The sequence below is a fragment of the Lissotriton vulgaris genome, chromosome 4_1 (genome assembly GCF_964263255.1).
Source record: "Lissotriton vulgaris chromosome 4_1, aLisVul1.2, whole genome shotgun sequence".
Lineage (NCBI taxonomy): Eukaryota > Metazoa > Chordata > Amphibia > Caudata > Salamandridae > Lissotriton > Lissotriton vulgaris.
The window spans coordinates 1,666,710,732-1,666,733,566 of NC_141691.1; positions in this window are offsets into that span (position 1 = coordinate 1,666,710,732).

Sequence of the window (22,835 nt, forward strand, 5' to 3'; positions counted from 1 at the left end):
ATCTGTGCCGTTTTTGCACCATGGTGCGCCGCATTATAAATGCGGCGCACCATGGCTGGCGGAGCTGTGGCGCACTGTGACGCATGTTAACTGGCGCATCCCTGGGGATGTGCCAGTTAACATAAATCTGCCCCTAAGTGCGCTGGAAGAATCTAGGGTTGGGGAGAAGGGGAAACTGAAGTCTCCTCCCAGAATACGTATTCCCAGAGATTACATAATTTCCATTCTAGTGACTGAAGTGGTTTATGAGGGTCTGAATGAGACCATAAAAATAAACAGCTTTATATCTCACATTATCTATCACCACAGAACTGTGACCTAAAACCCCTCTTCATCTTTACTGAGGGCAGGCAATTAACTGGTGCTCCTTTACAAAGGTACTCTGCCGTGTCTCTGTGGAAGGTTCTGTCTGAGGAGAAAAAGCATTTTTGAACCCAAGAATAGTTCCATTTATTTCCTTCCTTCCCACTTTGCCTTGGATAAAGTGTCTCCTTCAGAAGCACTATAGATGGGCTTCATATTGTTGTAGGCTTCAAAGAGCAGCATCCCTTTTACGTTTGTTATCCAGACAATTTACATTGTGACTGACTATGACTAATTACATTTACGTTCCCCAATTTGTCTACTTCTTTCCCCAAGTAAAACCACTGAAAATCCAAATTGTGCCCACCTCTCAGTACAAGATTATTATTTCCTTGAGCTGTAACCAAACATTTCCCCCATGCTGTGCCTTCGTGAAACTGACCCCACCCTGCCCATTACCTAGGTCCATTGCCCCCCACCCCTAGTGCTCCTAACCCCTGGACATTATTGGCTGTATATCCCTTGTTAATGTTATGCATTCTCTGTGCACTGCTGGTGGCTCAAAACTATCAGTTCTTCCTGCTACGGCTTTCCTCCCAACAGGGGCAGTAAATCCACTGCATCCGGTGGTTTAGTTAGAATATGAAATTTGCTTCCCATAAAACTTTCAGCTTAGCATTTGTGTTTGTGTATCTTTTGCCTAAAAGTAAAAGAGATCAGGATGCCTCTTACGAGAATCACTTCCCGAATTGTGAAATGATGGAAATAGGCCACTCTGTGTACGCTAATAAAAGAGACATCAGAGCATGAGTGGGACAAGGCATGTTTGGATAAGAGTTTAGTGACCTCCCCAGCATATCTTTGTTCAGGCCCAAATTTTCACGCACCCCCACAAGTCTTAAATTTGCTCATCTGGATCTATTTTCTCAATCATGTATTTTGTCTTTTACTCGCTGTATATCTTTAAGAAGCTGAGATGTAGATTGGCATTGAGATTGCTGTACATACTCCAGATTAGAAATCCTTTGTTTAGCTTCTGAACACTTGGTATTAAGCATTTGTAAAGCTTTGTCTATTGAGTCCAGTTTACTCTCTATTTTTTCCTTTTGTAACATTTTCATTCCCTTCATCACCCCTGAAAACTATTTAGGGAGGCAAAGAGGGAGGAGTTAAGTCCTTTCGAGTCATCTGATAGTGGCTCAAGTTCTCCTGTCTTTGATATTAAGAATAATACTTGTTCCATGGTTTTCCTCTCAGTTTTATGAGACATAAATGCTGTTTCTGGGTTTTTGTGAGTAAGTAAATAAGGTTGGTAAACTTTTGGTGTTAGCAGAGCAAAATTGAGCATTCAGTTAGTTAGCTACTGATGATGATTTTTTACATGAGTTTCCTGATGGTGGCCCAGATTATGGTAATCCTTCTGGCTCCCTGGAACCCTTGGCATTTGGGCACTCAATAAGAGCTGCGGCTACTTCTGTCACTTTTTGTAGGTGCCCTCTAAACTCAGAGGGTATGGGATCTGACTGGGGTTGTTGCTGGATAGCTATCTCTGGTAATGCTTGATCAACCATTTCCTCTGCCATCTGTGTTTGCACCTTCTGAGGTGAAATAGACATAGCAAATGAGGTTGGAGATTCTTACCCTGAGATGTATATTCTCTGCTGCAGCCTCTCTGATCAAATTCTGTTTGCCTTAATATGTGGAATTTTGTCTCTTTCCGGGTTGATCTATTAAGCATATCTGTGGGAGTCTTTGAACCGTACAGCAGCCTGACCTTTTTCCCCAGGATATAGCTTCATTTACTAAAGTTAATCGCAGTGAGGGGTGTCTTTTAGTTGCTTTAGAAATCTTTTGAGTTATATTTCGGGCTGTATTCTCCAAGCAACCCCAAGCCATGTTTGATCTTAGTTTGCTGCTACGTTCCATAGTCCATTGTCTCCAATATGCTAAATCTCTCAAAGGCAGCCAGGGACGTCTCTACAGATAACTGGGGTGTTTTATCCTGTTGTGTCCCCTCTCACCTCTTGCAATTCCATTGTGTTGCTTCTCACTTGACTGTCAAGTAGCAAAAAGAAGAGTTTTCTGTGAGTCGCTGAAACTGCAGTGCCTCACCCACAGTCCAGGGCATGATATTGATATCTGCCTTCCAAAGAAATAAAGATAGGGAAGAATACGATAATTTACAAATAGCTGCAGATGAGACTTATAATGAGGTTCAGAGTGAACTATAAGACCCAGCAAAACGGACGTGGTTGGACACAAAAGTAGCCTTAAAGGATGTCTTTGCCAAAAAAAGAGGTCTTCAACAGAGGTACCTCTAATAGTCAGATGTGCAAAGAGGCTGAGTAGATAGGACGCTTTTTGGCCTGAATGACCAAAGCAAAAGAAAATCAGTATTTGATCACGGGGATCAGAGACTCCTCGCATAAAGGAAATTGAGAGAGACAGAGCTGATATTGGGAAAATCTTTTTGGACTATTATGCCTCCCTATTAAAAGGGGAGACAAAGCTATGCGTGGAGAAGTGTGGCTCAGGGTGGAGAAGTGTGGCTCAGGGGTTAGAGGCGGCAGACCCGGAAGCTGAGATCGGCCCTGGACCAGGGATCAATTCCCCGCCTCGGCGGGTCTTGGGCTAAAAAATTCCACGGACTCGATAATTCTCGCTCCGGTGCCTTCTCGACTCACGGGTTCACACTCTGCGACTCTGGGCAATAGCTTGCTTAATCTCCACAACAGCCCCTCGCGGCAGGATGCCTGGCTTTCACCTTGTGGATACCCTGCCGGGGTTATCTCACAGGGGAATACCAGGACGGGTCCCCTAAGCAAGCGCCGGGAAACCCACTGCGGGTAGCTGTGCGCTATATAAGCTCAAATACATTTACATTTACATTTATGCGTTCGGCTTTAGCTGAACAATGCTTGTATGAAGTGAAGCTTCCTGTACTAAACAAGGAAATGGCCTCTTTCTTAATATCCCCAAGTCAGGGTGAAGAGATAAAGCCAGCTATTAAGTAACTTCAGGGGTAAAAAAATGTAAATGATTCAACTCCCTACTCGTGGCCCCGCTAATGAAGCTGATTAACTCTATTTTACTAGGTGAACATATCCCACCCTCCATTAAAAAAAGAATGTTAATTTTAAAAAATGTAAAGAGGAAATATTATTTTGAACCATCTTCGTTTCAACCTATAACACATGGAAATACATATTATACTGTACCCACTAAAATTCTAAGTAAGAGAATCAATGTCATTATGAATAGTCTGATCCTTTCAGGCGAAAGGGTTTTATTAGAGGTCAAAGTATGAAAGCTTACACGTTCTATTTGGCTGAGTTATCGATCTTGTCAAGGTAGATAATATTCTTGCCATTTGTCTTTCTGCTAGAAGCTTAAAAGGTATTTGACCTAGTGAGCTGGGAATTCTTGTATAGAGTATTACAAAAATGTAACTTTCCATCTCAAATCACAAGATCTATTGACAGACCTTACTGAAATACATTAGCTCAAATTATTATAAACAATCAAAGCGCTAGCACTATATTCCCTAGTAGAGTTATGCATCAAGGCTATCCACTGTCCCCTATATAATTTACCTTGTTTATAAAACTCCTAGCTCACCATTTGCAGTTATTTGACTTATGGGTGAAACAAATGAACTTGAACAGGATGCCCTTTTGGACAGGGAGCCAATGGAGATCTCGCAGAATAGGAGTCGAGGAGGAGCCTGATGGGAGATTACACACCAAGCGGGCAGCCGTGTTTTGTGCCACCTGGAGTTTAGACAGTAAGGTGTTGTTGTCTGCCATGAACATCACCTTGCTGTAGTCCAGGTGGCTTATAACCCGAGTCTGGACCGTAGTTTTCCTCAGAAGTCTAATAGTCTCAAGTAGCAACAGTATGGTTTTTCATGAAAAGTTCCTGGCCTGTTTCCTGTTTTGATACACAGATATTTTACTGTTTGCAATGGTGAAGTCGCTGCCTCCAGTTCCACCGGCCACCATTTGGGAGTCCAAAGGTACTGAGCTTTTCCAAACAATAAGATCTCAGTTTTTTCACCGTTCAGCTGGAGATAATTGGTAGTCATCCAGACCGTGATTTTTCTCAGGCAATCTTAAAAATTATGTTTTGCATTGTCACTATCCTGTTCCATTGAAATGATCAACTGTGGTTCATCAGCACTGGAATTTGTATCAAAGTGAAAAGACTTCAACAACTGGGCAAGGGGGGTTCACATAGATGCTAAACAAGGTTGCACTAAAAGAAGAGCCCTGAGGCACCCCCTTACTGATGGAAATGGTGCGTGATTTGAAAGAGCCTAGCCTGATCATTTGAGTGCAACCTTCTAAGAAATTTGTTAGCCACAAAACAGCATTACCCAGACACTGATCTCCTGCAGCGTGGTGATCAATAACACATGGGGGACAGTGTCGAAGGCCGCAGAAAGATCTAACAGCGCAAGCATGGTAGGGAAGCAAGAATTCAGAGTACAATGTATGGAGTCGGTGACTGCCACCAACACGGTCTCTGTATTGTGAGCAACTCTGAACCCCAATTGGGTGGGATCCAGAATCTTATGGGCCTCCAAGAATGCCATGAGTTGTTTATTTACACAGCCTTCCAACATTTTGGCCAGAAAAAGGTAGCAGAGAAATGGGGCGATAGTTGGACTGGCTGTTGAAATTGACATTTGGCTTTTTCAATACAGGGGAAACCAGAGCAGCCTTCCAAAGTAGGGGGATTTTAGTCGACTCCGGAGATAGATTAAAGAAGGGAGGAATAGGGGGGCTAGAAAGGTGGCCAGATTTATCAAGACTCTAGGGGGACAAAGGTCTAAAGGGGAATGTGATTGACCTTTATCAGTAACTCCCAAATGTGATCCAAAATTCAAGGTTAGAACCTTTAAAGGTTCTGTGTAACAACCTTGGAAGGTATAATGCAGATACTGTACTAAGGTTTCATGTTTTATTGCCTGTGTTTTTTTTATAATTTACTTCACATGAGGGTGCTGTTATTCATTGGAAACTGTATTTTGCGAAAAGTTTACATTGTGCATATACTATTTTTATCGCATCAGTCCGACCTACGTCGCAACCCTTGATATGCATTTTCATCTGTGTTTATTGAAATTTTCATATTGAATTGTTTGATGCATTTGTAGATAGCGCTGAGCTTAGAGTATGTGAAACTGTAAAAGTACACCACATACTTTTGTCCCCATGATCAGATCAAAACAAAGACTCCTCAAAAATAGTTAAGCCATATTTTTTCCACAGAACTACCAACATTATCATGGATTCCCCACTGAAACTCATGGAAACCGGGTTCCCCACACAGGCAAAAAAACTTAACATGATTTACCAAACATGGCATGCACACACAAAGGCACACACATTTCCCTGGCCTAACGAATCAACTTTGACACTAACACAATTGAACATACGAGCGCACACATACAAACTAAATACACAGGTCAAAAGAGAGACAGGAGAGAGGCATTACTAGTGTAATCGGCCATCATCGAACAGAACCAGATCGATAACTACACTACCGATAGAAAGCAAGGTGTCAGTGCCTCCCGCACCATATTCAGAGATAGAGGTGCTCACACCATCTCCCCCTGCATTAAGATATTCTAAGGGGTGGTTTCTCCATTAGGGCACAGGAGCTGTTCCCCTCTGAAATTCCTACACATTTACATAAACACATAGTAAATAGATTTATTTATTTAGCGATACCATCGTATCTCCAAACAAATCAATGTTTTTAAGTCAAGGCTGTTTGTTTCAGGCTTCCTGCCCCACCTCGCTCTGAAGCAGTAGAGGGAAGCCAGGCAGTAAATCAACTTTCTGGACTGTGACACCTGATGCAGGGCTTTCTGTATTATAGACCTTCATTGCGTTTGTGGTCTATGGTGGTCATAGATCCCACCCTGGTGCCATAAGTGGGAGTGGACGCCAGCAAGTCTGATTTGGACCTTGTTCTCAGTACTTGTACATGTTAGAATGCGAATCTTATGTGATGTATATTTTGCTGAGACCCTTTGCTAAATCTAACCTCCCCGACTGTGTAACCCAAGGCCCTGGCTGCATGTCGCTGGCTCCGTTAGAAGTGGCGATGCTGTATTTTTTCTCCCGGTAAATTGATCTTGATAACAAGCAGGGTCCTTGTTCCCTTGCAAAGTTGATCCAAATATCAGAGTCAAGCGCAAAACGAGAAATATGTGCTTACAGTGGACAGTTGTCTCATATGTGACATTAAAACTAGCCCTGTCTTCTTGCCCCTAATTTAACACTGATGCCAAAAACATGGATTGATTTATGAACATTTAAAGTTAAAAACGTTAAGGCAATGCATTTCCGCGATTTAGTTCCTGTCTAATTTTACATGTTTTACTGAATCTTGCATTCCCCAAGAGATAGCTAATTTATAATATTTTTGTTTATCTGTATTATTTTTTTTTCTGTGCACACTTTGAACCATGCCAGATGTTCATGAGGGCTTTGATTGAGTGCGCCATAGCTAAGGCTGAAGCCAAACAAAGTGCCTGGCAGTGGGATGGCCTCTCTGCAGAGCACATAAAACAAAGTTTATGTATTCTATTTGCAACTGAAACGCTGTGGAAATGTATGTGAAGGGGTACACAGATTTCATAATATATGCAAGGCAAAAATAAGAGAAAGTGCTTGCATTTAAGGGAGTGCAGTGTATCTGTGGGGCATTGAAGTGAGGGAGATGTGGGGAAGTGCATTCGGCGAAGAGTGAAACGAGTGTGCAGAAGAGGAAAGAGAGGTGGTTGAAGATGTGCAGATGGACAAGTAACAGAGAAAAAGAGGATACATATCCAACATAAAGCGCCCATAACTGTAGGCCAAAATCCTTCCACAGGCCTCAATGCTATTTAATTCACAGACACACAATTTCAGAATTTAAACTTTTCCAATGTTAATTATTTATAACAAATCATTGTTGTTACTCATTTATCTTTAACTGCTAACAACCATTGACAAAGCCAATCATACGGACAGGTTTTAGGTGTTTGTCAGTTTTTGTGTCATTTATATGGATGCAATTACATCTCAGAGAGAAACCTAAATACCGGTCAGGGGGCACACTATAGGAATCCCAGAAATGTATTTGGCATGTTCTTTTATAGAGAGCCTCTACTTTTTTCATCCCACTTAAAGACCTGTATATATGAATGGTTGCAGCCAGCAGCTGTGGGCACTTCCCAAAGCCTGGTTAGAGCTTTATTTTCCAAAGTAAACTTTTTTTTAGAGTTTTATATGGCTCGAACTTGACCTGAAGGTAGCAGGTATCAGAACGCTTTACACAAGCACCAGTTTTGTTACATATGGACACAATAAATATTGTTAGGAGAGGAGAGATTAAGTGATTTGCCCTGAATGTTAGAAATGGGGGTCTCTAGTTGGCAGAGGTAGGTACCTTTTTCCAAATAGGGACCCTTACTTCTAGTCAGGGTAATGGGAATACACCCCTAAAATAGCCCCTGCTCACCCCGTTGGTAAATTTGTAAGGGCAGACAGGCTTATCTCATAGGCAGTGTGTTAAGCATTTGTGAACACATACAGTAATACAGTGAAAACACTACAAATGGACAAAACATCAGTTTAGAAAAATAGCAAATCTTTGTCTGAACCAACAAGATCAAATACAATAAAAATCCAACATACAATACACTTGAAAATAGTATTTGTGCCAAATAACCTTTCAATTGCAGGAAAATAAATAAAACACAGTTCTTCTGACTCAGTAGCTCTTCCTGGGGCTACCGTGATATTGAATATGACAGAGTCTAACAATTCCAGCCAACCGCGTTGATACAGGTCAGCTAAAGCTTTAACATACTCAAACACAGTACCTTTCTTGTTGCGACCAACACGTCGGTGCGAGTCACTCGGGGCAAACATCGCAGTCGCCTTGTGAAGTGGAGCATTGTGGCGGGCGGGGTCCTTACAATGCGGTGCAGGCAGCGGCTCGTTGATGGAGTCGGTGAGACCAGGGCTTGCGTTGAAGGGTGAGACTGTGCTCCCTACGGTGCTGGCAAGTCATGGTGCAGCGATGGAGCCAGACGATGTTCGGGTCGGGCAGTGACGGAGTCAGTGACGTCCTTGTAGCATGTAGCGAAGCGTTGCAGAGTGCGGTGCCCTCAGGACACGTTGGAAGAAGCGGCTCATTGATGGAGTCAGTGGGACCAAGGTTGTGTTTTGAAGAGAGGCGAGATGTTGCTCTCGGCGGTGCTTTCAGGACACGGAATCCTGCGATGGACTCAATGGCAGAGTTGTTTACCCTTTTCTTCTGTCGCGACGATCATAGACGGTGTCCACAGACATGGTGAGGCCTTTGCTGTTCCTGAGGCCTCGAGAATAGGGGGCAAGCTCATTTTCAAGCCCTTGGAGGCCTTTTCTTCAAGCAGGGGGATAAAGCAAATAGCAAAGTCCTTTTTTCCTTTTCTTGGCAGCAAGTAGCCACTGCAGGCCAACCCCAGACAGCAAACAGCACTTGGGCAGTATTCCTCCTCAGCTTCTCCGGCTCTTCTCCTTGACCAAGGGTCCTCTTGATTTTCAAGAAGTGATCTAAAAGTCTGGGTTCTGGGCCCCTGTTTTTATAAGCAAATATAATTTGTTCTCTGAAGGCAGAGAGTATCTGTACCCAGTCAAAACCAGTTCTGTCCTCACTGATGCAGCTTCCTGGCAAATATGTGGAGACAGCATTGTTGGAGGCAGACCAGGCCCATTCAGGTGAAAAGGAAGTCTCCTCCCCCTACTCTAAATGCAGCCGAGGTCTATTCAGCCCAAAACTGACTCATCAGACTTCTTGAGCCACTGCCCCTCCCTCTCCAGCCCCTGTCATTCAAAAGCCAGACATCCAATACACAAACCTAGCAAAGGCACACTGGAGGGTTAGGCAAGAAAATGCCTACTTTCTAAAAGTGGTATTTTCAAACACAGAATGGAGAAGTCACCCTCACTAAATGCATTTTTATATTCTGACTTCAGGCATACTAAACTTTATTTTCCTACCTTGTTCCTAGGGCCAGTGATAATTATATTATAAGATGTTACATGCAAACTTCCCATTCGGTCCTATGGGAACAGGTAGCCTTGCAATAGTGAAAAACTAAAATGGCAATAATTCACTATCAGACATGCCACACACACAGAAAGAAGCTAGGACAGAACCCAGGTATTATACTAAAATACCTGCTGAGTAACTGGAAAAAAGTAACCCTGGATAGAACGACTGTAGCTGCTTTAGCTCAGGAGGCAACAGCACCAATGATAGTGCCGCTGCAGAAGTTCAGAAAGGATAATGTATGTAGCAGAAGGACCCGAGGAAGTAATACAGAAAACTCCTAGTGGCAGTACATGGTCACAACTCCTCCTCAGTTTCCAGAAGCAGAAAGGAATGGGGGGATAACAATTATCCGTTGAACGTTCTGTGGATGGGGAACATCCACTCTTCCCCATATGCCCCATCTTATCAGTCCTGCATTGATCCAAGAAGGAACCCGCAACAACAGTGTGAAGCATTCCATTCAATCATTCCAGGACACAGAAATGCCAATTTATGCAGTTTAATCCAAGAGTAGAAGATCCAATCCATTAACAAGCAGATGAGAAAGATACTGACCACATCTGGAATGTTATCATGCAAAGGATTAAGATAACATAGCTAAGATTCCATTCCAGGCCAACATTAAAGACTCAGTACAATACGTGAAATACCACATAGTGCTTGTGAACAACACACCTTATAGCTTCCTGCTTGACACATAGGCAACCAAGCCATGCCAAATAGAAGATATCATCTCCCTATCCAAAGACTCCATGAACACTCAGGGATTCTTGGATATGATTCTGAGGGATGTACGTCGTTACAACGCATGCTTTTACAACGCATGCCTTTACGACACAACTTTTACAACGCAAGTTGTTACAACAACTTGCGTTGGGGGGCGCTGGATAGTGAAAAATTTAGTTTAGTATTCCAACTCCAGTCCCCGTGGATAGTAGGGAAGGTGTTGGATAGTAAATTAAAACTATTCCCTATCCTAGAGCGCCCCCAGCGCAAGTCGTTGTAATGACTTACGTTGTAATGGTTGCGTCGTAAAGGTACTTCGTTGTAAAAGTTGCGTTGTAAACGCTGTTCCCCGATTCTGAGCAATCCCTTCACAAACCCCTAGAGTTGGACATAAATGGCAGTTGCGTAAAGGGGAAATTGCTATATCAAACCTCGTCCCCCACTAATCTCCTGGTAAGAGACTTAATGGGCAAACTAAACGTGACTATTAATTTCTCTGATGATGGGACGACGACCTGCTGAACACCTGGGGTTTCACCATTAAGACTCATGTCCTTAAACCACCTCAACACACATATGGACAGATGAGGGCTACACACACTGACTTGACTGACTTCACGAATGCAGTCCTCACGATTGTCGATAGCACACTGGAAAAGTTGCGACAGAAGCTGCAGCTGCCCAACAAATTTGTGATCCGCTGGGAGGGACACAATGACTGGGAGCCCCATGAGAAAATATTGTTCCACTTTTGGAGTTAGTCAAAATATGGCCTAACTATAGGGTTTTGCTTGGCATCAACCAAGCGAATGTGATGTGGGTGTGTATCATCTTTGGGACACCCAGACTCAGCACATGGAAGGTAACAGATGATCTGCTGTTTGGCAAGTGCCCAGGTACCTCAGAAATTATTTTTGTGGATTTGATTGAGGTCACGGTAGAACTGAGAAATAGGGCACAGTTGCCCATGGTGGTACTGACAATGTGGCAGGAGCAACAATTGTCAGTAGTACCACCGCAATTGTGTATGCCATGGGTTTCCTTAATACTGCTGAACCTTGAAGATAAGTACCCAGAGTGTGCTAATACCCACTCTCTAGGGAAGATGACGAGGGTATAGCGCCCACAATTCAGGCACTAATTGATCAGGGACGTCCTCCACATGGGAGTATCCCCCTGCAATACGGCGATCTTCCCGGTGAAAAAGAGCAAGGGGGGCACGTGGCTCCTGGTGCAGGACCTGCGCCCCCTCAACAGCATTGTCGTCCCAGAATTCCCTGTACTACCAGAACCCACTATCAATTTAACTAACATACCACAAGCTATTTTTCCATAATAGACATCAAAAACGCATTCTTTTGCATCCTGTTGCAACACAATAGTCAGTACCTGACCATATTTACATTCCAAGGGGTTTAGCTGTTATTCTGGAGGTCACCACAAGGATACTCTTGAGTCCCCAGGTATCTTCAATTGAATTTTGAGGAGGGATATCGCTAACTTCCACTCAAACAGAGCCCTGATGCTATACGTGGATATCGTCTTGATATGTAGCCACTCTGAAGAAAAATAGTGTCAGGATTTCATAGCTCTCCTCATTGCACCTGCCAAGAAGGGCTTCAAAGTGGAGAACTGGAAAATGCAGTATGTAGTATGAGAGATTAACAATTTAGGACAAAATATTTCGGCAACCGGTTGACAGGGCCACCACAGAGCGCGCAAACTCCATCAGGGCTATGTCACCACGACAAGCAAAAAGGAATATGCAAACATTTTTAGGAATTTGTAATTTCATCCAGCATTGGGTCTTTGACTACAGCACACTTATCATCCCCCTGCTCAAGGCCATGAAAAGGGTGAAAATCATCAATAAGAAAATAACATGAACGCCTGAGATGCACAACCCGTTCTGTAAACTTAAAATGGAGATAACGCACCCCTGTGCTAGGTACACCTAGCTATAATTAGGATATATTCTTTTTTTGAGGGGGGGTTTATATAGCACAAACTAGACCCGAGACATCAGGTATCTGAGCGCTTTACACGAGCACCAGTTTCATTACAGATGTACACATTAAATTTTGTTAGTCACAGCTAGATTAAGTGATTTGCCCAGAATCACAGGATGTTGAGCGTCGTTGCCGAGACTCAAACCCGATTCCCCAGCTTCGAGGTCAACCGCTCTAGCCGTAGGGCTACATGCGCTGAACAGGTGAGTCATGTCAGCAGTCTTGATGCAGACGTATCCCTTTGGGCACAAACCCTAGTGTACTACAACTAGCACTCGACTCTCACTTCCCATGTGAGCAAGTTCTGGCTGCAGTAGCTTTTGCCATAGATAAAAGCACTTTCGTTGTAATGGGGGACTGCTGATACTGAATGCAGACTGTGGAACAGTGAAGGTTTTGGATCCTACATCTGCCCAGCCCGGATCTCAACAACAGGGAAAACAGAACAAATTGGCTGGACAGGCGAATTGACAAAAAAGTTCTACAGCCACGCAGTCAATATGTACCACGTGACCACAGTGTTTATAACCCAAACAAATTTATTTTCTTTTTTACTCAAATTGTCAAAGTTTCAAAAACACGGGCACAAACAAAAAAACCATCACAGCAGTGAGTTCATGTATACAGTATCTACAAATATACAAATTTACAAATGTACAGTACTTAGAACAACGAGTCAAACGAAGCAAATGATAATGACACACCAAAAGACAGTAAAACATACAGTGATACAAATAAATTGCAGTTATATACAGTGCAAAATTAGTGCATGAAACAGGGGAGAGAACCAGTCCTTAGAACTATGAGACCAAGGGACAGGCGGAATAGATGGAAAGGAGTGCCTGCCTGTCTACCAAACCCTGTGGTCAAATGTTTATATGGGGTTGCACAACTAGAGTCCAAAGTGGTAGGGTGAATTATATCCTAGAGGCACCCTTTGAGATTGCCACAGGGTGGGAGTGTCGACGCGTTGCGAACCTAGATGTTGTAGGTTCTCTTCAGGACAGGGACTGGGGACGGTAAATCTGTAAAGATATATGAAGTTGGTGTCAGAATTGTATATCGTAGTACTATAACGGTCTACTCTGACTCCACAAGAAAGAAAAGTTGATTACCTGCACAGGGGCACACAAGTTGCCGTAGTGTCGGTAAATCTCAATGAGCAGTCAATTCTGAAAGAACATACAAAAAAGTACTCAGCACGATGACAAACCGGGATGTCTGGGGTGTTTAAAGCATTAGCCTTAGAGAGTGTGAATCATACCTGTAATTTACACAGTGATAGACTGAAGACATGATGCCCGCCAGGCGGTGCACACTCTGGATGGAGAACGGCTCACATTTTTCAGCGCAGGTGTTGTAGGCTGGGTGAGTAACCACAAGAGAAGGGTTCCCACGGTTAGCAAAAATTACCAAGTGTTAAGACCAAGTTTTTACCAACCAGTCACAGGCGCAGGGAAAGGGAAATAATTCCTACCTGAATTCAATTAGCGATAATGGGGGCGCCTGGTCACTGAACCAAATTCAAGCCGGCAGGCGGTTATCGATTAAACCTAGGCCCGCTGAAAAAAGAATAGAGACGATTAAGTATCGGTCTCGTGGTCTGATAGCCGGCAGCGCTAACAATACAGAAGGGAGCACAAATTGCGTGCTCCCTTCTGTATTGTTAGCGCTGCCGGCTACCATTATCGCTAATTGAATTCAGGTAGGAATTATTTCCCTTTCCCTTTCCCTGCGCCTGTGACTGGCTGGTAAAAACTTGGTCTTAACACTTGGTAATTTTTGCTAACCGTGGGAACCCTTCTCTTGTGGTTACTCACCCAGCCTACAACACCTGCGCTGAAAAATGTGAGCCGTTCTCCATCCAAAGTGTGCACTGCCTGGCGGGCATCACGTCTTCAGTCCATCACTGTGTAAATTACAGGTATGATTCACACTCTCTAAGGCTAATGCTTTAAACACCCCAGACATCCCGGTTTGTCATCGTGCTGAGTACTTTTTTGTATGTTCTTTCAGAATTGACTGCTCATTGAGATTTACCGACACTACGGCAACTTGTGTGCCCCTGTGCAGGTAATCAACTTTTCTTTCTTGTGGAGTCAGAGTAGACCGTTATAGTACTACGATATACAATTCTGACACCAACTTCATATATCTTTACAGATTTACCGTCCCCAGTCCCTGTCCTGAAGAGAACCTACAACATCTAGGTTCGAAACGCTTCGACACTCCCACCCTGTGGCAATCTCAAAGGGTGCCTCTAGGATATAATTCACCCTACCACTTTGGACTCTAGTTGTGCAACCCCATATAAACATTTGACCACAGGGTTTGGTAGGCAGGCAGGCACTCCTTACCATCTATTCCGCCTGTCCCTTGGTCTCATAGTACTAAGGACTGGTTCTCTCCCCTGTTTCATGCACTAATTTTGCACTGTATATAACTGCAATTTATTTGTATCACTGTATGTTTTACTGTCTTTTGGTGTGTCATTATCATTTGCTTCGTTTGACTCGTTGTTCTAAGTACTGTACATTTGTAAATTTGTATATTTGTAGATACTGTATACATGAACTCACTGCTGTGATGGTTTTTTTGTTTGTGCCTGTGTTTTTGAAACTTTGACAATTTGAGTAAAAAAGAAAATAAATTTGTTTGGGTTATAAACACTGTGGTCACGTGGTACATATTGACTGCGTGGCTGTAGATACTGAATGCAGAACATTCCTTGTTTGTGGTTCAAACAAAAGAGCAAGAACACTCTGCAACAGGTCTCGGGTTATAAGCTGATGCTCTTCAGACCATAATTAAAAATAGTGAGGTGTCACCTGGATAACCAAGCCACCTTTCCAACTCATTAGGTTCAGGAGTGAGAGACGGTCCATGACTGTGCAAAGTATGCCCCTGATGGAATCAGCCAGGCAGAAGATGATTCCATCCAAAACAATAAGGCACTGTTTATCAGTGGGTCTTTCCTGATAGACCAGGAGACAGGGATGAGACATACAGGTAATACTGTAACAATTTACTCAGACACAGTATATGTTACCACCACAGTGCATTTCAGTATAGTAAGGTGGAAAATGCGAGGCATTGTGAAATCAGACGGCACACCGGTCATTCACAAGGACCTCCTTGATTTACTAATTAATGCATTGCCCCTGCCTGAACTTGTCGCTATGGTGAAATATGCTGTGCATAGTGGATAAAGGACATTGCATTGGGGATATGCACTGGCCTACCAGTTTGCAAAGAGGGCAGCTTATGGAGCTATTGAGGAGACACACATCCTTCCCCTTCAACAAGCATTAGAGACAAAACCCACTCAGGGGCAACCGTACAAAGAAACAGCAAACTATATCTGAGAGAACTGCAAGAAATGGCATTACCCCATGAAAAAGAGCTATGGGAAGCTAGGGCCTTCATATATTGGCACACACTGATCGGAAAACTCGTCATGCCCAAAAGCCTAGTTAGCACAACACTGCCCCAATTGCATCGCCCAACACATGGCAAAAGAAAACATACTGGCAGAGCTGCAGACCGACCGACCAATGTTATTGATATGGTAACGGCGGAGAAGGGTAGGTGATAGACGGCACAACGCTGGAACACACAAATTTTGTGAAGGTTCAACACGTTATACAGCCCGCCGGACACTGTTGGGGTATGTATACACAACCGACTAGGTAGATGCAGACCGACAGAGATATGACGCAGGAAACACCTATTTTTCTGTGAGCTACACACACTTGATTGCTTGTCTGACTATTAGACATCAACTACATTGACGTAGACAGTTTACACTTTAGATACACTCTCTACTGATAGGTCCTGAAGAAGCACTAGCTAATTGCCTTATAGCGAGAAACATGTCGACCAACCATAGCACATACTATACCGTCACTAGCAAATTGGGAGCATAATATTCCAGCGAGTACCGGATAGTTTCCTTTTAATTAGAGCAGGGCACCCCAAGAATGAAATCATTCCCCGGTACCCCCTGCTTCATTTTAAACTCACACTCACACGTCTACGCAGTCCTGGCCCCACACCCGTACTTCATCGACACAGCAGTTGGATAAAAGATCTACGCCAAAGAGCCCCTCTTTGAGGTGTTGCCCGTTGGGTATTGCACCGCCGACCCAACGAGGAGCAAGCCCAGATGATGAAGTATGACACCTGAAAGGGTGTGTGAGGGCATTACATCCAACATAATGGATGCCCAACTGTAGGAGTCCTAGTGACCCTACAACCTCCTTCACACCAAAGGGACACGTACATTCCTTTAATTGAGGAACAGCTCAGTATTCTTGTAATTATTAAAGTCATACCTAAAACATATCCACCCAAACCCACACTCAGGATTATAGTATCATTCATCCCTAGACCAGCTGGACCCTTTAGGCCATTGCACAGTGACTTCATCGATATAATTGATCGATGTGCTAATTACTGGTATCTAATTTTAGTCATCTGTCCTTAATCCAGATAGGTCGAGGCTGATTTTTGCGTGCACCGTGACACCAAGGTGGCAGCAATGTTCCTGGTTTATTTTTTTATTTTTCATGATTTTTTTATTACCCAAACTAGACCCGAAGATATCTGGAATCAGAGCGCTTAACATGAGAATCAGTTTCATTACAGACGGACACATTCATTTTTGTGGGGCACGGGGAGATTAAGTGCTTTGCCCAGAACAACCAGATGTTGAACGTCGTTGCTGAGACTTGAACTCGGTTCCTCAGCTTTGAAGTCGACTGCTCTAGCAGTAAGGCTACACCCTCTCCCCTAGTTAGGGAAGTAATACCTCAGTGGAGGGTGCCAGACGTTATGAGGTCAGACAATGGGAAACATTTTGTCAACACCATGTTTGACAACATCAGTAACATGCTAGGAATTACACATCAATTAGCATCAATATGCCACCACCAAAGTAACAGCATTGCAGAGAGACTCAATGGCCTCTCAAACAACAACATTTCTACAATCGTGCCAGCCTAAAAAAAAAGTGGCTCCACTGGCTGCCCCTAGCCCTAGTCACACCAAGAAATACACCTAGCCGCAATCACCATCTCACACTACACCAGATCACAACTGGTAGTTTGATGGGGATGCCCATCCCAAAAACTAGGACCAGGTTAAGCTCTGAGACTAGCTCCCAGGCACTGGGAGACAAATTGCATATATGCCTTTCAGAACTAACCAAAGGGTGAAGGGTGAAGAAGGGTACCAACCCTTTAACCACTGTACACATAGATACCCTGACCTCACATAGTAGGCCAGTAAGCATAGAAGTTCCAAAGGGATCATTCCTGAGCCCTATGCATTTTAATCTCTATGTAACACCTTTGGCCAGGATAATCAGGTCCCATGGTTTTGAGGTTGTGTCATATGCTGATGACACTCAGCTGTTGATTATGTTCGGTCCTGACCTTACAGACACAATGATCCGGTTTAAAAACTGTATGATCCACATTAACAACTGGATGGTCAATAACAAATTACTGCGCAACGGTAGCAAGACAAAGATCATCCTGTTTGGCCAACAGCTGGTGGCCCCAGGCATTACGCCCATGCCCATCCCTGACACAAGCAGTCTGTAATCTTGGAATAACTATTGACAGTTATCCATGAAAAATCATGTGCATCTTGTGTTGCGCACTTGTTATGGGATCTTGCAGAAATTACGTAAAATCTTAGAATGGCTACCCATTGAAGCCAGGAAACCTCTGGTCCAGGGTCTAATTGTTAGTCGTTTGGACTATGGGAATGCCTTATTAGCTTCCCTAAATGAAGACCTCTTTTATAAATTGCTGATCGTGCAGAATACTGCTCTCAGACTTATCCTAAATCTCCCACCTAGATCCCCCTCAGCCCCATGTCTGAGGTCCCTCCACTGGTTTCCAGTAAGAAAGAAAGGTCATTTTAAAATATCATGTCTTACCCATAAAATCATATATGGTACTGGGCCTGGATATCTAGTGAAAAAGCTTAAAAGATACCAGCCAGAAAGAATGTTAAGGTCTAGCTCAAAATCTCTTCTTACCACACTGCGAGTCCGCACTGTACGACACAGGGGATGATCCTTTTCTTTTCTTGCCCCCACCTCTGGAACAAGTTTCCATTTCACCTTCTCTCCATTGCCGACAACCAGCGCTTTCGTAAATATTTAAAAATGTGGCTATTTGATCAAAAGTATCGCAAGTCTGGATATGACCATCAGCCCACTGGAATCTCTGCAAGTGCCCATCTGGTGATATAAGCACTCAATAAGATTCTCTAACTTGACTTCCAAAACTTGTGTATCCTTAAACAGTCTGAATTCTTCTTCCAGTGCATTTGTAGCAGTCATATTTAAAACAAGTGGTCTCCTGACATGGAGTTCTTGTGTAGGCTGCCCAGCTTGAAGATAGGAAGTTGAATCAGTCGCTGGGGGAAGGGTTTAATGGGAGCATGATCACACTCTGTCAGGAAATCTGGGACACCGAGGTGGGTGGAAACACTTGGCTAGAAGTGAAGGGGCAACTGCTAATTGTACGGAAACTCACACTGTATTCCGTATGTTTCAGAGGTAAAGGAACACTCCCAATGGGCACAAATGCTAAGTGCAGCACGATCATGACCATTCCGGAAATGCAAGGGAGCACCTCCACGCTGATGGATTTCTAGTGGCAGTACGGTGAGTTCGTATATACTCAGCTCATCCCTGGATGGCATGGACTCGGTTGCATTGTCACCATACACACCCGAGTCTGGTAATTCCTGGAGAAGAACTATCAGATTAATACCAGACCCATTAAGAAAGAAGGCAACCTTGCTGTGTCCATGCTTGCGAGAAGAGAACTACAGACTATTTTGGCTGGGCTCAGTCAAGGACATTCCAGAAGACTTCAGTCTCTTTACTGATGCACAAGTTTTGGCAGGATGGTTGATACCCTTCTTCACCCTGCAGACAAAAGCCAACGCCCGCTTGTTGCAAATAACCAGGTGGGAAATGCTTAAAATGATGAATAGCACTGAGCCTGGCCTTAATTCAATCAAGGGATTAGTGCTAGCAGTCCACCTCGTGGTAATGCAGCATTGATATTTATTGGACCTAATGACAGCGATGGAGGGAGGGGTGTGTGCCAACATAGGTGCAGTGTATTGCAACTTTATTTCAGGGAATGATGCGGAAAATAGGACATTGACGCTTGCCATCCAAGCACTGCACCACTTACAAAGAGACATGCGTGAGGAGGGAGGTACAACTGAGCAGGAGTGGTTTTGGAATTGGTTCTCCTGGCTCACCAGTGAATCACCAGTTTGTGCAGATTGCTGGTGCCAGTTTTCACTGTGTTCCTATTTTTGTGTGGATAAGTACAATTGGGGATTACCTGCTATAAAAACAGAGTCTTCAAAATGGGAAAAATGCTAGTAACTAGAAAGGTAGCAATTGTCGAGAGCGATCATAGGAAGCAATTTATACTCATTAAAGTAACTGTCAAAAGGTATTAGTCAGATAGTGTAATTGACAAATCAACTAGAGGGGGAATGTAAGTATGGAAAATGTTGTTGCTAAACTATACATTCATGCATGAGAACAAAATTGCATCTTTATTAACACATTCCCCCTTTGCGAATTCCCTATCAACCCCAACTCGCAAATACGTAATCAGGCAGGCCCTGAGACACAGGCCTGAGGTCACTGATTGATAGGTCACAGGTGGGGTGGCATGTAGCAATCAGCTACACGCGTGAACAGGAAATCCCAGATCAATACCCCAGTAGACACATCACCACTACAATGGTCCAGGGAGATTAGCCCCATTTAAGCACACATGGCCACAGAGCTATGCACTCTTCCAAAAACCATAAAGTTAGATGCCACATGAGTTAGGAACACCATAAAGTCAGATGCCACATGAGTTAGGAACATATATGCAATCAGGACACAGCACATGCAGTGATCATTTGCTCCCCATTTTGGACATCTAGGCATGCTAGCCACTGGCCACATTGTGTCCACGCAAGTTCAAGGTCCACCTGTACTTTCCATTAGAAAATTAAGTTATGACTCCAAAGGCAGCATCTTACTTTCCTTAATATATATGGACCTCCAGAAATACTTTATTGTCCATGATGAACTGTATAAAAAGAGACCGCAGTCCAATTGTAAATTGGGACAGTCCTCAGACCGTGCACCTGTAACTGTCTCCCTAGTTCTGTGTTTAAATAAACAAACTGTTCCTGTTTTGCCAAATGCTTGTCTTTTGATTTTTCAAGATATTTCATGTTCATGGAACACTATAATTCACATCCCAAAAGATATTTAGGAATGAATTTTTCAGTCACAGTGTTTGATATAAGTTTTTTAAACGTAATGCCATTATTATGTAAATTCACTGTTTTTGCACAATCTGGAAATGTCTTGCCCTCACTGTGATAGGTTGAATATCTTAAATTAAAATATCCATTCTGTCCCGGTACCCTTCCGTTTATTTTTAATCTCCGTGTTAATTAGAGACTATTTTTTAAATAAACTCAAGAGCTGCCTGTCATCATTTATATGAAGGAATAAATATCATATAGCCAGTTTACAGATTTTACAATTACTGAAATCCGACAACTGGCTAGCACTTCCATGCTTTAGGTCTTACTATCTATGTCCAGGGCACTACGGCTTACAGATTTTGATGCAAACCACTCCATTTGATGACTCTATTATCTTCTATATGCTGCGCTGCTATAGCATAGCAGATCTGGAAAGAGCCACGAACGATTCTGAATTTCCAAACAAGTGAGTTATAAATCTCTGCAAATCATTTGGGTCCAAAGACAACATTTTTTTTCGAAAGTATGGAATAACGGCCATTCATACTGAGACGCCTTTGGAGAGCTGCATGCATCTATCTCCTTGTCTCTCTCCTCAGAGACGTTTTAAGGCATGGGAAAAGTGGGCTCTTGCCCAGAGCCCCAGGCTTTCAGGCCCACCGCCATGGAGTTAGCTCTGTTCTGGAGAAAATCCTGCCCTGATGGCCTTGTATAATTCTTAAACAGATAGTTTTAAATAGCGTTTTACTTTAACTTACTGTTAATGTGAGTGATGCGTGAAAGTCTATTGCAGACATTTTGCAGACAAATGTAATGAAACATCCACAAACGATCTTCTTTTAGATAAAAACAGGACCTCTCAAATGAGAAATGGGAGGGTGTCACAGAAATTATTTCCAGTAACAATAGTGAGATGCTTCCGTCTTACAATATTTAAAACACAAATCACTATCTTTGACTATTAGGTACAAATAAATTTAGAATTTGAACTAGTGTGCTAGTGCACTGTCTGTGACCTGTCCAAAGAGGGCATGGAAGAGCTGAACTGGATCATAAATTTAAAGCTGTTCCAAATAGGGGCCCCAAAAATGCATTAAGCCCAGGGCCCCCAAAATTCTTAAGAAGTCCCTGTCTCTCCTACCTTGTTTAGAAATGTAAAAAAAATAAAGATTGGGGATTTCTTGGGCATGAATACAATTCAATTAAAAGAGGAGATACTGTCTAGCAATCACCAATATGATGTTTCATACAGTTTTCTCAACAGTCAAATGCTGTCTGTTATGATTAGCGTGTGTTTATCAGAAATCTACATAGCGACTGCACTTCTTAAAGAATTTGTTTCGGGCTGATAAAGTTAATGACTCTCTCTCAGATTTTGTGTATAGACAAGTCTACCCAGACAACTCTCAAATCATTGAAAATACGGATAGAAAATGGAAGAGATGCACTGGTATAGAGATTGATGGGATACCTGGTCAAGATACTATGGGGCAGATTTACAAGCCCCTTGCACTGCCAGTACATCACTTTCTGTGAGGTACTGGGGGTGCATGTTACTGCCTCATATTTACAAAGACAGGAAAAGCCAGCCTGCATGGCTTTTCCTGTCCTTGTAAATATGGCCCCTTTACACACAGCACTTTGCGTGAGTGGATGTTGCTGTGGGTGTTCCCAAGCAACACCCATGGAACAAGACACATTTCCAGATTTACGAGGAATCGTAAATCTGGAAATGCGTCTGAATGCTACGCCACCCTAGGAAGGCACTACGAGGAGAAATGTTTTCCTTTCTCCTCGTTTTTAGGGCGAGGCCTGCGCCACTTCGTCAGAAGTGGGCGGAGTTTCGAAGCCCTCTTGTAAGGGCTTGCAGAAAAGCAGTTGAAAAATTCCAGACATTCCATTATGCGCGAGAGTTTTCATGGTGTTTTTGTGGCATATGCTTTGCGATAGGGCCTGGCAAGGCTGTGTTATAGTAAGGCAGCACGCCATAGGCCGTAGGAATTTCTCAATCTAGACTTCCTCCATATTCTGTGCGGTCACGCGCAGGGGAGTGCAATTAATTATCAATTACAGCTGTCAAGGGGCCCGGGTAATGGAATCCAGATGTTCTGGGCGCGTTCACCAGTCTGCAGTGAGTGGCGCGCGTTTGTGCTTGTTCTGTGTTCTCCTTCTACCAAAGACATTACTCACGTTTCCTCTTGTCATGCAGATCTGGTTTTCTTTACTGACTACAGCTGTGTTTATATAGACAGGTGGCTTCAGTTGTGCAGCAGGTGCAGTGGCACCAGTGTGGTGTAGCTATCATTAGTGGAGCAGGGGCAGTGGCACCAGTGTGGTGTAGCTATTATTAGTGCAGCAGGTGCAGTGGTACCAGTGTGTGGTAGC